General features: G+C 47.2%; 1 pseudogene; it reads left to right on the top strand.

The window, feature by feature from the left end:
• Positions 1–4,661: 4,661 nt before the first annotated feature.
• On the top strand, positions 4,662–9,683 carry LOC135965358 (spermatogenesis-associated protein 31E1-like; annotated as a pseudogene).
• The last annotated feature ends 6,033 nt before the right edge of the window (positions 9,684–15,716 follow it).

Below are 15,716 nucleotides of genomic sequence, written 5' to 3'. Positions count from 1 at the left end.
GCAGCTTTGTCACAGTGAGCTACTTCACCCTGGATTTGAGCCCACATGATGGACACCATTTGCCGAGACCAGCTAGGTTGGGGAGACCCTAACCCAGTGGCACTAGAGGAAGTAAAGACACACACACAGAAATACAGAGGTGTGAAGTGGGAAATCAGGGGTCTTACAGCCTTCAGAGCTGAGAGCCCCGAACAGAGATTTACCCACATACTTAATAACAGCCAACCAATCATTAGCAATGTTTCTATAGATATTAAATTAACTAAAAGTATCCCTTATGGGAAACCAAGGGATGGGCTGAATTAAAGGAATAGGTTAGGCTAATTAACTGCAGCAGGAAGACGTCCTTAAGACACAGATTGCTCCTGCTCTTGTTTTGGCTTAAGAATGCCTTTAAGTGGTTTGCCGCCCTGGGTGGGCCAGGTTTTCCTTGCCCTCATTCCTATAAACCCACAACCTTTCAGCTTGGGCATTAGGGCCTTTATGACCATGTCACAGTGCTGCAGAGATTTTGTTTATAACCAGTCTTGGGGCCAGTTTATGCTGGATTTTGGTGGGCTTGCTCCCAACATGGATCGTTAGAGAAATGGAAATCAAAACCAAAATGAGATACCATCACATACCCGTCAGAATAGCAATTATTAAAAAGTCAAGAAACAATTGATGCTGGTGAGTTTGAGAAGAAACGGAAACGCTTTTACACTGTTGGCAGGAATGTAAATTAGTTCAGCCATCATGGAAGACACTCTGGTGATTCCTCAAATATTTAGAATCGGAAATACCATTTGACCCAGCAATCCCATTACTGGGTATATACCCAAAGGAATATAAATTGTTATTTTATAAAGATGAATGCACCTATATATTCATTGCAGCACTATTCACAGTAGCAAAGACATGGAATCAACCCAAATGCCCATCATTGATAGACTGGATAAAGAAAATGTAGTGCATATAAATCATGGAACACTATGTGGCCACAAAAACGAATGAGATTATGTCCTTTGCAGGGACATGTATGAAGCTGGAAGCCATTATCCTCAGCAAACTAACATAGGAACAGAAAACCAAACACCACATGTTCTCACTTATAAGTGGAAGCCGACCAAAGGGAACGCATGCACACAGGCAGGGATACAACACACTCTAGGGCCTGTCAGAAGCAGGAGAGATCATCAGGAAAAATGGTTAATGCATACCGGGCTTAATACCTACATGATGGGTTGATAGGTACAGCAAACCACCATGGCACACATTTACCTACATAACAAACCTACACATCCTGCACGTGTACCCCAGAAGTTAAAATAATTTTTAAAAGATACATAAAACATCTGAACAGACATTTCTCAAAAGAAGACATATGAATGGCAAACAGGTATATGAAAAGGTGCTCAACATCACTGATATCAGAGAAAGACAATCAAAACTACAATGAGATCTCATTTCACCCCAGTTAAAATGGCTTTTTCTCTAAAAGACAGGCAATAACAAATGCTGGCGAGGATGTAAAGGGAACCCTCATACACTGTTGGTGGAAATGTGAGTCAGTACAGCTTCTATGGAGGAGAGTTAGGAGGTTCCTCAAAAACTAAAACTAGAGCTACAATATGATCCACTGCTGGGTACATATCCAGAAGAAAGGAAATCAGTAGATTGAAGGGATACATGCACTCCCATGTTCCTTCTAGCACTGTTCACAATAGCCAAGATTTTGAATCCACCTAGTGAGTGTTCGTCAACAGACAACAGGATAAAAAAAAGGTGGTATATATATGCAGTGGAGCACTCTTCAGCCATAGGAAAACAAGGAGAGCCTATCATTTGTAATAGCATGGATGGAACTGGAGGTCATTAAGTGAAATTAGGCAAAGAAAGACAAACAGACATCACATGTTCTCTCTTATTTGTGAGAGCTAAAAATCAGACAGTCAAACTCATGGAAATACAGAGTAGAAGGATGGTTACTAGAGGCTGGGAAGGCGCAGTGGCAGAGAGGTGGGGATGGTTAATGGATAAAAAAAGTAATTAGAAAGAATGAATAAAATTGAGTATTTATAGTATTTGACAGCAATAGAATGCCTATGGTCAATAATAATGTAATTGTACATTTAAAAAATGAAGAGGATAATTGGATGATTTGTAACACAAAGGAAAACGGCTGGAGGTGATGGACACCTCATTTACCATGCTGCGATGATTACACACTGCATGCCTGTATGAAAGTATCTCATGTACTCCATTAAAATATACACCTGCCGCGTGCCCACAAAAATAAATATTAAACATTTAAAAAACTATGAAAATTGTAATCAAAATTCACAATGATCAATAAGTACAAATAATGTAAGTTCTATGTCTGAGTTGATGCAGGGTAGGAACATATTAAGGCGGAAAGCTAGAACCGCAAACAAATGAGATCCTGAGAGCAAGAAACTGGAGAAATAACAGAAACTCCAGGGAGAAGTCTGGATCTTAAAGACATGGGAAATTGAGGGACTGGCACAGAGATCTCCACAAAACCAGGTCACATCTGTGTTCCAGGAAACAGAATAGAAAATGCACTCAGGACTGTCTCTGACAGGGTGAGCAACTGGGGAGGGAAGAAAAGATCTGGGGGACCCAGGAGAGTGGAGGGACTGGAACTGGGACTTGAGGGCGGGGCTGTGCTTCAACCTCCTCCTCCCACTGCCCTTGCCCTGCCGTCAGGAACCCTTGGTGTGGAGGAGGTCCCCAGCTCTGTGACGCAGGCCTGGGCCCCAGTCTCTAGTTCCAAAAGTGATGCCTAGGTCTCAGTTGCTTGAGGGTGACATTGTACTTCAGATGGAAAAAGTGCTCTTTCCTCTGAAGAGCCCTAGTGCCACATGGCTGGGCCCCAGCTCCAATCCCTGGATTGTGGATTTCATTCTCACCTGAGTGTGGAGCTGGGGGTTTCTCTTCCTATTACTCTCCTACCTTCCCAGTGACCCACTGTCACCCCCGCTTGGAAGGAAGAGGAGCAGCAGGAAGGTAAGGAGCCCCCAGCCCAGCCCCACAGAGAAAGACTCTCTCTCTTCTTTTCCTCCCCTCATTCCCACTTTTCCTAAGCAGCGAGAGACCCTTCTGTGATGGGAAATCTCATCATCCCTCTAGGGAAGGGCAGGGCAGGCAGGGGTGGGAGTGGGCGGAGGATTCCATCCCCAGCTCCCAGACCATCTGTGACATGTGCAGGAGGCATCAGGGCAAAAACCAACACTGGACTCAGCCATGAGGACCAGATCAGGAGAGGGGTGAGGTCTCTGTGGGAGGACAGGCCCCAGCCCTGGCTCATCAGCCTCTTTCTGAGGCTGGTACCTGGGGACCCAGACGCTTCTATGTGGGGTGATCTGGGAGCTGCGCTGAGACCCTGAGAGCCTCCCGCCAGAGCCTGGATTCATGTCTGGCCTCCTTCGAAGAAGAATCCTACTGGCAGCTCAGAGGCCCTGTAGGCCTGAGCCTGGGTCTGCCTTCAGCAGAGGAGCAGGGACTGGGGATATCCAGGGTGGAGTCACACACAAAACCCCCACTTGCATTTCCCTAAGAAGGAAAACAGAAAACATTTCATCAATGAAACATAAGTAAAAGAAACGCACACAGAGCTCCGTGAGCTACAGGCAGAAAGCTGTGTTACTCATGAGCACTGCGTGTGTGCAGCTGGCCTGGGGAGAGGAGACTGAGAACTGGTCCCAGCCCCTCACTCTTGCTTGCCTCTTACCATCGAAGGAAGAGATTGGGAGGCCCAGGAGCAGGAAGAAGATCCTAGCTCTGAAAGGTGAGGTTCTACTGCTCCGCGGACTCCCCAGAGGTGACTGAGCATCACCTGTCCCTGAGGAAGTCATTTGCAGAGGCCTGAGAGGAAGCTCCTGGGAGGGAAATCAGAACCCGGGGCCTCCTGAGATTATCTGTGGGAATGAAGCCATGGGCCCGGGAACCGGTATTGCCCATAAGGGGGCGCTGTGGGGGAGGCACCAAGACCTGCCAGGATATGGGGGGAGGTCAGGGAGGCTCCAGGTCCATGCGGACAGCTGTTCTCCTCGGCCATGGCTGACTTCTTAGAGACCACCCCTGTCCGCTCTCCCCACTAGATGGCTGTGACACCCATGAGGGGGTGTACATGGAAGCACTCTTTGCAAATGACAAAGGTTCTGTACAGTGCACACCTTGCTGTCACCATTGGGGCCATGTGGCCTTGGACACAGATGCGTGGGTTTCAGGGTCTAGTTCCCCATGGTGTCCCCTAAAGAGACAGCCACTCAGCCTCCTGTGAAGTTTGCTGGCACTGCCCTCCCCACCATAACCCCGTCTCCTGACTTCCAGCTTGCAGAATCCTCCTGAGGGAGCCGGGGGAGACTGGGGGCCTGACCAACCCTCTGGAAAGATGAGGAGACTCCCCCTTCTCTCCACGTCCTCCTTTATACCAGGGCCTCTGATGCAACCCTAGGGCCTGGTGGTGACCTGAGAGGGGGAGGTCCTGGAAAGGGAACAGGAATGGACGGAAGCCCTGAGGCTGACATAGACAGAACTGTGTGAAGTCAGCAGTGGGGGAGGTGGAGGAGCTGTGGGCACCAGGTGCCCAGCCTTCCCGACCTCCCAGCCCCACCTGCCCCTGGCTGCAGCTTGTGCCTCATGTCTACTGCAGCCACCAGAGAAAGCTCACTGGGGAGGGTGGCTCTCACCTACCCTTAGCTGGAGACCCCCTGGGTGACATGTACCAACCAGCGCCTGCTAAGGCCCACCAACTGCATGGGAAATGCATGCAATATCCATCTCCCACCAGCTTGTCCCCAAGGGCTTTCCCAGCTACTCTGGCCTCCACCCTGTCACCAGGCGCAACGATCACCTTAGAGCCTTTTTGATCACACTCAACCCTGAGTACCTACAGGTCACCAGAGCCCTTGTTACCCCTAAAACACCCTGCATCTCAGCCACATGTGCTTTTTCCTCCTTCACCACAGCCCTCTGTTCCCGTGGCCTCCTCTCCACCTCCACCCAGCTCCGGCCTGGCTGAATTTCAGTGTGGCTCCACAGTATGCCCCGTCCCCCAGAGCTGCCTTTTACACAACCAGGGGCTGCCTTCTCCAACCAGGGTGATCTCCGGCTTTGGGTGCTCCAGTGATCCCATCTGGGACCTCTCCTGCTGGAGGGAGGCTGCCACCACCTGGGGCCTCTCCACCTGCTCACATGGCAAGTCCCAGCAACAGCATCTTCCTGACCTCATCCTAGAGGCTTCCTTCTGGGGAGACCCCACACTCAGGCAGATGGAGGTAGGTGCCTGCACATTCATCCACCCTAACATGCAGAAGCTGCTGGAAACTCTCATCACCAATAGAGCAGTGATGAAGATGTGGCAGGAGAAAGAAAGGGGGCAGGCAGACTACCTGCAGATGACATCACTGGGGAAGGAGTGGGACATCACGACTCTAAATCCCTTCTGGAATGTGACAACCCAACCACAGCAGCTGCCTGGTCCTCAGCAGGTCTCTGATGCCACGTCCATGGGGGACCACTTACAGTGGAAATGTAGCCAGCTCTTCTGAGACCTCTTCTCCCCTCTTTCAATAGGCAGTCCCTGGTGGTCACGGCCTGGGTTTCTAGGAACCCTTCCTCACAGAATGTGTACTCTGTACCACTGGATAAAGCCTCCACTTCTCTTCAAGGTGAACCTGAGGTTGAGGCATCCTCACAGCTTTCCCAGGCACAGCCCCAGCCCCACAGATGGCCCAGCTCCAACCTTTCACTTCAACCTGGCCCCAGTCCCAGCCCCCACCTCTGGCTGGGATCCAGAAGCAGTCTCACTTCTCACCCCCTGTCCCAAGCCTACCGTGCTCTTCTCCACCCCAGATCAGGTTCTGTGGGGCATCTTGCCCTACATCCAATGAGAGGGCACAGTCTGTCATCCCCAATTTAATGGAGTATCTTGAATGGCCCTTGCAGAAGTGACCAAAGTGGAAGAGGGCTTTTCCCTTTCTCCTAAAAAATTCTCAGGCTGTCCTGAGCCAGCCCACTGCCCACCTTCCCCAGAAGAGGCCGGCTTTTCAGAGCCCCAAGTCAGCCTCCATTCTTTCTGGGGTTGCCTCCAGCACTGAGATCCCAGAGCACCGGTGGCAAGGAAGTAGTGCCATATGCCAGGAGCAGTCCCGTGGCCCTCCCAGCAGATTCCATCTGGAGACCTCTGCAACCTGAGGGGGAATTCCCAGGGAGGCCCCAGGGTCAGGCAGAAGACACACACGGAGTCCTCTTGCCCTCCCAGGCTTCTGAATTGGCAGGAAAGGGCAGGAAGGATATGCAGAAGACAGGGCTCAGCAGCTCTGGAAGGTTATCTAGGAAGAGGTGCTTAGGGTCCAAACTAGAGGCACAACCAAGCCAGGATCAAGGCACAGGAAGGAATTCAGTGAAGGTTCTGGAGAAAGACAAGGAGGAGGCAGACGGTGACTTCAGGAAGTCCTGGAAGTACCAATCAGTAAGTTCCACACCCAGGGACCCAGAGAGGAAGCATTTGGAAAACAAGCTGCAGGTCCATATGGACAGGAAGGTGGGGGAGATCAAGGAGGGCTGGATCCCTGTATCTGTGTATTGCTCCTGGTTCATGGCCAAACGTGCTGTTCCCAAGTCTGACACCCACAGGAAACTGGGGAAGCTGGCATCCTGGAGGGGTGGGAAAGCCCACATGAACACCTCCCAGGAGCTTTCCTTCCATCATCCCTGCACCCGGCAGATGCTGGAAGCACATCTTTTCAGGTTCTGTGTGAGGCACAGGTGGGGTCCAGACCTCCAGTCCCTATAGCCCATAAATGTCCAGTCAGGTAAGGCTCAGCCCCCACCCCTCCCATACTCTACATTTCCCCTCTGGGCCTCCTGGGAATCTCGGGTTGAATCTGTAGCCAAGTTTGTCATTTTATTGGAAAAACCTCCCCAGAATGGTCCAGGAGACAACAAAACAACAGGCAAGTCAGCCCCACTGTGAGTTGCCCTGTCCCTGCCCCACCACCTGAGCAGGAGGAAGGCCAGAGGGCTCCAAGATGGTCCCAGTCAGCTGACACCCATAAGCAATTAGAGGCCTCTCCGACTGGACAGAAGGACAGGGCGTCTTCTCAGTCCCCCACGTGCAGCCTTGTAGGCAGAACCTGGCAGAGCAGGACTGTCCTGGGGTCTGGGAAATCCAACCTTGAGGGGTTCAGAAATGGCTGGGAATGAGGCATGGCTTGAGATTGAAAGCATGTCCCCAGGAAACTCCTGTCATAACAGAGCCCTGCAAGAGTTCTGCATAAGGTCCCAGTGGGCAAGGGCCAAAGACACCCTGGAAGCACTGGAGGCTGAGGAGGAGAAACCCCCTGCTTCAGAAGCCACCTTGGGAGCCAGTGTGAGGGCAAGTTCAGGAAGTGTTTAGGTGGACCTGAGGAGCACAGAGGCTGTGGGGACCACTAGTGTCTACACTATAGTGTAAACTGGTGTCTGTAGACCTCAGTGTCTACAATCTGTGTTGCTCAGGATCCATGGCATCTGTGTCTGAAAGCACAGGCAGTCAATGAGATTGCGCTCACAGTGCAGGTGGACTCAGAGGAGCAGGTGCCACGCCGTGTCTCCAGCATCCTCCTCCAGGAGGGCCCCACAGACCTGTGCCTTCCAGGCCACAAAGTGGACATGCTCCCAGCCATAGACTGGCCACCCACTAATGCCCCACTGTCCACCTCCCAGACTGTGTTCAGTAGGAGGAACATGGCAGCTTTCCAGGGGTCATGTGCCCTCCTGTGGAAGGGAGGGGACAGACTGGGGCAGCAGGAGCCTGTGAGCCCAAAAGTGAAGGCCCCACAGAAGAGTCAGAAGATGCTGGGCTCTGTGAACAAGGGCGAGGCCTGCAGGAGGCCCAGACCAGGGGAGCAGGGACATAGGTGCAAGGGACCCAGGACCTCTGAAGCCAGTTGGAGGAGCCACCCTGCCCATGCCAGGGAAATAGGAGACAAACAATAAAGGAAATATGACAAGCCTCAGCTAGAGAAGGGACAGGCACCACCAGAGTGCAACTTCTGGAGAAAGATCAATCACCATTCACAGGGTATACTATCAGAGGAACCAGCTCCCAATATTTCAACATAGGATCTTTTCTATTTTCCCTACGTGTTGGCTGGTCTGAGAAATACAAAGAAAGAGTCCAAAAGAGAGAAATTTTACAGCTAGGTGTCTGGGGGTGACATCACATGTTGGCAGGTTCCGTGATCCCCCCGAGCTACAAAACCAGCAAGTTTGTATTATGCATTTCAAAGGGGAGGGAGTGTATGAATAGGGTGTGGGTCACAGAGATCACATGCTTCAAAAGGCAATAAAATATCACAAGGCAAATGGGGGCAGAGCAAGATCACAAGGCCAGGGCAAAATTAGAATTGCTCAGGAGGTTTCATGTCCCACTATGTATGCATTGTCATTGATAAACATCTTAACAGGAAACAGCGTTTGAGAGCAGATAACTGGTCTGACAAGAATTTTCTAGGCTGGTATTTCCTAATCCTAGCAAGCCTGGGGGTGCTGCAGGAGACCAGGGTGTATTTCATCCCTTATCTACAACTGCATAAGACAGACGCTCCCAGAGCGGCCATTTTAGAGAACTTCCCCTGGGAATGCATTCATTTTCCCAGGGTTATTCCTTGCTGAGAAAAGAAATCAGCGATATTTCTCCTATGTGCTTTCTGAAAGAAGAGAAATATGACTCCGTTCTACCTGGCCCCACAGGCAGTCAGACTTTATGGTTATCTCCCTTGTTCCCTGAAAATCGCTGTTATCTTGTTCTTTTCAAGGTGCTCAGATTTCATATTGTTCAAACACACAGGCTTTACAAACAATTTGTGCAGATTACACAGTCACCACAGGGTCCTGAGGCAACATACATCCTCAGTTTATGAAGATGACAGGATTAAGACATTGAAGTAAAGACAGGCATAGGAAATTACAAGAGTATTGTCTGGGGAAGTGATCAATGTCCATGAAATCTTCATGATTTATGTTCAGAGATTGCAGTAAAGACACACATAAGAAATTATAAAAGTATTAATTTAGGGAACTAATAAATGTCCATGAAATCTTCACAACTTATGTTCTTTGGCCATGGTTTCAGCCGGTCCCTCCGTTCAGGGTCCTTGACTTCCCCCAACAGTCTACACCCCAGGAAAAGAGGTGCAGGGCAGGAAGACGTACTTCAGAAAGGCAAGCCCAGGGCAGATGCTGTCCAGAGCTAGGAGTCTGATCCAGCAAGGTTGTTTATGAATAGCATGACTAATGAAGCCCAGGCCATCATCAGAGTTGTGGGTCAAATCCTGGTGGACAAATTGGGGATTCAGCAGGGATGTGGTCCCTCAGAGATCAACTGCCACAAAGGCGACCTCCAAGCCCAGAAGAATGTGCCTTCCTGCTGCCACAGGAGTCACTACCAACAGGAACACAGCAGAGAGATGAGAGCCCTGGCTTGCAGCCCCAAAGCCACCCCCAAGGGCCACAACTGTCCTGTCAAAAACAAGGGCATCAGAGACAGAGACAGCAGTTGGGCTCCCACCTCCCAGGGAGCCTGTGTCCCCAGCTGGTCCCCACCACCACAGGCCACGAGTGGCAAGCACCTCCGGTGGCCCCATCCACAGCCACAGGAACTGAGGTCTACACAGATGTGTCTTGCTTCCTGAACCAGCTCAGGCTTTTCACACCTCTCCTGGGAGAGTCAGGGGGTTCTACTCAAATAACACTGGACACCTACATAACAAACCTGTCCTGCATGGATCATCACCGTTCCCATGTGTTCCTGACTTCCACGGAGAAGTTCCCAATGCACCTGCTTTCCCTGCAGAGGTGGAAGCTTCTGTCTGTGCCATGCTAGGGCACAGGAAAGGGCTCAGTGTCAGCTCCTCCTGAGTGTGGCTCCCAGAATGACTGGGCCAGGAGGAGGCTGACAGGGACCTGGAAGACCCCATGTTCTCCCTGTCCCCACACTGTGTCTGGTTTCCAAACTGGATCATGACTCAGAGCCTTCAGGACGTGTAAGGTTAGCAAACCCTTTGGAGATTCCACCTGGGCTCTGGCTCACTGCAACCCCCATTCTCACTAAGGTGACTTCTGTGCTGCTGTAGGAGCTGGGTCTGCAGGGGCCTCACGGACTGAGGGGGTGGTAGGCTCCAGGAGTGATGGATCCCAGAAACCCCTCTGCCCCACAGTAGTCTGGGAATGTGGGGGTGTCCTGTGCTGGCCCTGGGTCAGACGCAGGACTGCTCTTTCCAGGATCTCCTGGTGGGGAAGAGATGACACCCTCCCCAGACACTTTCCTGTCTGCTGAGTTCCGGGATGGACTTGGGCCCTGCCAACACTTGGTTCAGCCTTGATAACACCTTTGGGTTCATGTCTGCCATCCCCGGCCTCACTCCCCAGAGCAGTCTCCCAGCCCACTAGTGTGGGGTGTCCGTTTCAGGAGGCACCCAGGGCTGCTGCCTGCCCCTCTGGTAGGACTCTGTGGTCAGGAACCACAGGAGAGGACCTTAGGTTCAGGGTGGGAGGTGGGAAAAGAATCAGGGAAGATGAGCCTAAGATTGCAAGTGCAGGATCCAAAAGCTGCCTGCAGCTGTAACCAGGGTCCTCGCAGTCTGGTGACCATTACAAGCAAAAGTGGTCAGTGCCACTCCCGGGGGAGGGGAACCCAGAAGGCAAGGGTTGGCCTGGGTCACACAGCACATCTATGGTTCCAGGCCCATGTGCTTGCAGGGGACACATTGGGGCTCAGAGAATCTGGTCACATGGTTGGCAAGGACAGTCCCCACATGGCCCAGTCCTGTGCTTCCTCCGTCCTGGTGCTGGGTCCTTCCTGGCCATCCCCAGGGAAGGCAGGAGCAAGGTCAGGGCAGGCAGGAGCCAATTCCTCATAGGGATCTGCCCAGGGGCCTTCTGCCCCAGGGGACCTCTGCACTTGCAGGGGTTGTGGAGGCTGAGGACAAGGGGACTGGCCTGTACCCAGGCCTGGTAGGACCCAAGTTGGGGACCTGTTTTGAACATGCCCTGGTGTCACTTTGGGTGTCCCAACTACTGCTGGAGCCAAGTCCTGTCTGGGGTGGTGACCTGGGCAACTCCAGTGTGGGCCTAACATCTATGGGACCCAGGATCCTGGGACCTGCAGCAGAGGAACTCCACAGGGACCCCCAGTAGACCCCAACACTCAAAGATTCCCACAGAGACCCCACATTCATCAATATTTCAGAGATTCCCCACAGTGATCCCCAGAGACCCCAACAGAGAATCTGACTGAGATCCCCCCACAAAGACCCCCTAGAAGGACCCCCCCCCAGAAATCCCCGAGAGAGACTCACACAGAGACTCTTCAAAAACAACACAGAGATCCCCACGGAGACACCCACAGTGAGTCTAACAGAGACCGGCACAAACAAAATATATCAAGGTCACTTTGCCACACCATAAAATCCCTAGCACTGCACTCACTTGGTGAAAATGAGCGGCATCTACCTCATTACCAGCAGCGGTTTTCTCCTGGCGGCCTCTGCCCTCTTCTAGATAAGATTCCTTGAGATACCAAACAATAGAAAAGCCTCCTCTATCAGACAGCGTCCAATTTCGAGCAAGCCCCTGACCCGCTGACAGACCCTTCCCAGGATCACCCAGTCACAACCCCCATGCTGATATCAAACTGTAACGTTCTTCATAGAAACGGTGAGAGTTCCTCTGACGCCATCCTTCTGAGATCGCCCTCAGTTCCTCAGGCCATGCTCCCTCTCACCGCCAAGGGAATCCCCCCGGCTGTTCTAGGTTGGCCTTGCTCACGGGGCTCCTCCTGCAGGCCTTGTGCTGGAGCACATGGAACAGGAAGGATCTCGGCTTGGACAAAGCTTCCTCAGAAAACCTTCTCCGATTCCCCTATGAGGCCAGGCCTCCTGTGCTGGGTTTCCCACCCTGGCCCTTCCCTTGTGACATCCTCTGCACACCTGCGCATGTTTCTCCTAGAACCCTGAACGCTTCCGGTGGGCCCAGTGAGGAGGGAGGCATGCCTGACCACACTCCCGGTACTGACTGTGGCCCTTGTTAAAAATTGTTTCATAAAATCTCCTTAGTTAATGGGCACAGGAATCAATGCCTCCTCTACCTCATATATAAGTTGCATCACAAAAATCATATTTTCATGAAGGGTCTTAACTCTTTCCAGTAGCCAATATCATGTTTCAAAGAAAATCTGTAAAAATAAAATGGCATTAAAACTTCAAATTTCATGGTAAAAAGAAATTTTCAAATTCAAATTTTTCCATCTAAGTTATTTATTTTAGAGGCCAAATATGAATATCCTTGTAAGTTTTGAAATCCTTCAAAGTAAAATTCTGATGTTTAGAGAATACAAACTAAAAAGCAATTTTGCTTAAAAACATTCTTTCTAATGTGCCACAAATTTAGTTTTAAAAACGATTACCAAAGAAGATGCTATTTTTAAGTAATTTAAATATACAACTTGCACACACATACTGTAAATCCACTCTTGTAAAAATGAGGAGCAGCTATATGTTTAACATCTAAGATGCTGAAATCTCTATACAATACATTGCTTATTTACAACCACATGTAAAATAGGGGATTGATAAATAATTCAGCCTGCATATTTGTTCTGTTTGTGATTTTTTTAAATTATTGAAAATAATTGAAAATCTTACAAAACATCATCTGTTTGAAGGATGTTAGAAAAGAGAGGGTCAAAAAATAGGACTGCACATTGATTGCTTAATGGTTTAACTTCAGTTATAAATACACACATATTATACATATCTGTGTGTGTATATGTGCACAGGTCTGTATACGCATGTGTGTGTGTATATACGTGTGTGTGTTGTAACATCATTGGATTATTCTCACCCATTCTATTGTTGGCTGGAATACACTGCTCTTTTCTGTTATTCTGCAGAGCAGGGTGCATCACAAGTGATCTCTGGACTTGCCAAAGCAACTATTCTCTCTCCAGCAATTTCTGCCACTGCTTGGGTTTGGAAATTTCCTCCCTGCTCACCTCCACTGACAGCACGTTCACCTCACCTAAGGCCCTCTGGTTCTCCTCTTAATACTCCAAAAATGTGATAAGTGTAAAGAGAATTTTCCTCTCAGGAAAACAATAATGGCTAGATCAGTGATACACTATGGGTTCATAAAGAAAGTGAGTCTATTTGATTTGTCTATTAACCTGGAAGAGCACATTGAATATTTTTTCTTTTTTAGAATAAACACAGGCACACATTTATCTTTTACTGAAAAAGAAAACATTTAAAGGTACATATAAATAATAACAAAATACTTTTATTTAGCCCTAGATCCCAATAATTTTTTTAGAACTCTTTTCCTAAAAAGTTTACAGTACAACCTTTTATATTTAAGTTTGCAAGCCATTTCAAGTTAGTTAGTGTATAGAGTACGAAGTTTACACTGAGATTTTGAGCCTATAAATGTTTGTTTTCTCCAGTAACATTTGTTAAAAAGACTATTCTTTCTCCTTCAATTGCTTCTTTACCATTGTCAAAACTGAGTTGAGTATATTTACTTGTGTCAATTTCTGAGTTCTCTTTTCTGTTCTGCTGACTTATGTCTCCATCTCTCCACCAATATCATGTGCCTTTTCATATAAACGTAAAATAGGTTTATCTATATGCATAAAAAAATGTAGCTGGAGTTTTTATATGACTGTTGTTAAGTCTACCCATCAATTTGAAAAGAGTTGACATCTTTGCTATCTTGAGTCTTCCAAACCATTAATAATGTACGTTTGAATTTATTTAATTCTTCTCTCAATTCTTTCATGCACATTTTGTCATTTTTTCCATCTTGATTCCGCATGTCTTGTCAGATTTTTGCATAAGTATTTTCTTTAGAGCAATTGTAAAGGTACTTTCAGTTTCCACACATTCATTTTTAGTTCATAGAAATATGAATTTTGGAGGATGGATCATTTATCCTGTGAACTTGCTAAGTATTATTATTTCTCCAAGAATATTTTTAGTTTCGCTGAGACTCTACAAATACAATAGTGTAATGTGCAATAGATGCCACTTTCCTTCTTTCTTTTTTTTTTTTTCCTATCAGTGTGGCTTGCTTGTTTTTTGCCCAATTGTGCTGCTTAGAACTTTTAGTGCTCTGTCAGATAGCATTGTTGAGAGCAGACGTCTCTGCCTTGTTTCCACCCTGAGGGGAAAATCATTCATTCTTTCATCATTAAGCATGACATAGCTGTTTGTTTTTGATAAATAGTCTTCATAAAGTTCAGGAAATTTCTTTGTAGGTCTAGGCTTCTGAAAGTTTTTATCATAAAACTGTGCTATATTTTGGCAAATGCTCTTTCTGCATCAATTGAGATCAGTAGCGTATGTATTTTTGAATCATGTTTCTTTGTCCAGGTAGATATTCCCTGTGTTTTAATTGACACATGTACACAATTTATATTTAAGATAACTGTAATATATATGTCAAGGCCTAGGTGTTCTACTTTATAATTTATTTTCTGCTTGTTCATTCTCTTTTTGTTTCCTCTGTTCTCCTTCCTAACCTTACTGTGAGTTATTGAAGTAGTTTTAGGATTACATAATGATTTATTTATACTGGTTTTTAGTACATCTCTATATAATTTTCTTACTATCTTTACCTTATTATTGTTATACATGTGTAACTGATGCCAAAATCAACTGGCATTGATGTTTTACCACTTTAAATGAAGTGTAGAAACTTTACTTCCATTTAAGTCCTTTTAGCCTCCTTGCTTTTAAAAATAGAATTGCACTGAGTAACACATCCAATACACTGGATGCTGCAACAGGCAGTGTTATAATTTTAGTGTAAACACCAAATATGATTTTAAAAACTTCTGAGATGATGAATAACCTATGACATCTATTTACATTTTCCCATTCTCTTATTCTTTTCTTTCTGAAGTTCCAAGCAGTTTTCAGATATCATTTGGTTTCTGTCTAGAGGACTTACTTTTCAGCTTTTTAAGAGGAGTTTTGGTAAAACACAAATTGTGTCAGTTTTCCTTCACATAAGGATGCCTTTATTTCTCCTTTCTTTTTTAATGTTATTTTTTCTGGACATAGAATTTGCACTTGACAGTTTTTTCTTTCAGGACATACATGTTGGGACACATCCTTGTGTCCTACACTGTTTCAGATGAGAACTCTGTTGTCATTTGAATTTTATTTTTATAAGTCCATATAGTTTTTTGGGGGTAGGCTTTCAATAATTTTTATTTGTCTTCTGTTTTCAGAAATTTTTATATGATATGTTTTAATATGAGTTCTTTTAGGTTTATCTTATTTAGAATTTCCTCAGCTACTTCATTCTCTAGGTTTGTGTCTTTGTCAAAATTAAGATGTTTTCAGATATCAATTTATTGACTCTTTTTCCAGCGCCACTATTTCTTTCCACTCTCTTGGTTTCTGATGATACATAGACTCAATATTATGATGCTGCCTGCCAGGTCCCCAAGGGTATTCTCTGTTGTTTCATTTTGTATCTATTTTTGCTCTCTTGTTCAGAATAGAATCAGTAAATCCTACTGATTTGTCCTCAAGTTTACTGATTCTATCTTCTTTTTTCTCTTCTTTACTATTAAGCTTATCCAGTAAAGTTTTATTTCAGTTATCTTATTTTTTAATTCTTTAATTTCCATTTGGTTAATTCTTATAACTTTCATTTTTTGG

The sequence above is a fragment of the Macaca fascicularis genome, chromosome 10 (assembly GCF_037993035.2).
Source record: "Macaca fascicularis isolate 582-1 chromosome 10, T2T-MFA8v1.1".
NCBI classification, from domain to species: Eukaryota; Metazoa; Chordata; class Mammalia; order Primates; family Cercopithecidae; genus Macaca; species Macaca fascicularis.
The sequence above is the reverse complement of the archived record's forward strand: the minus strand, read 5'-3'. Positions and strand labels throughout refer to the sequence as shown.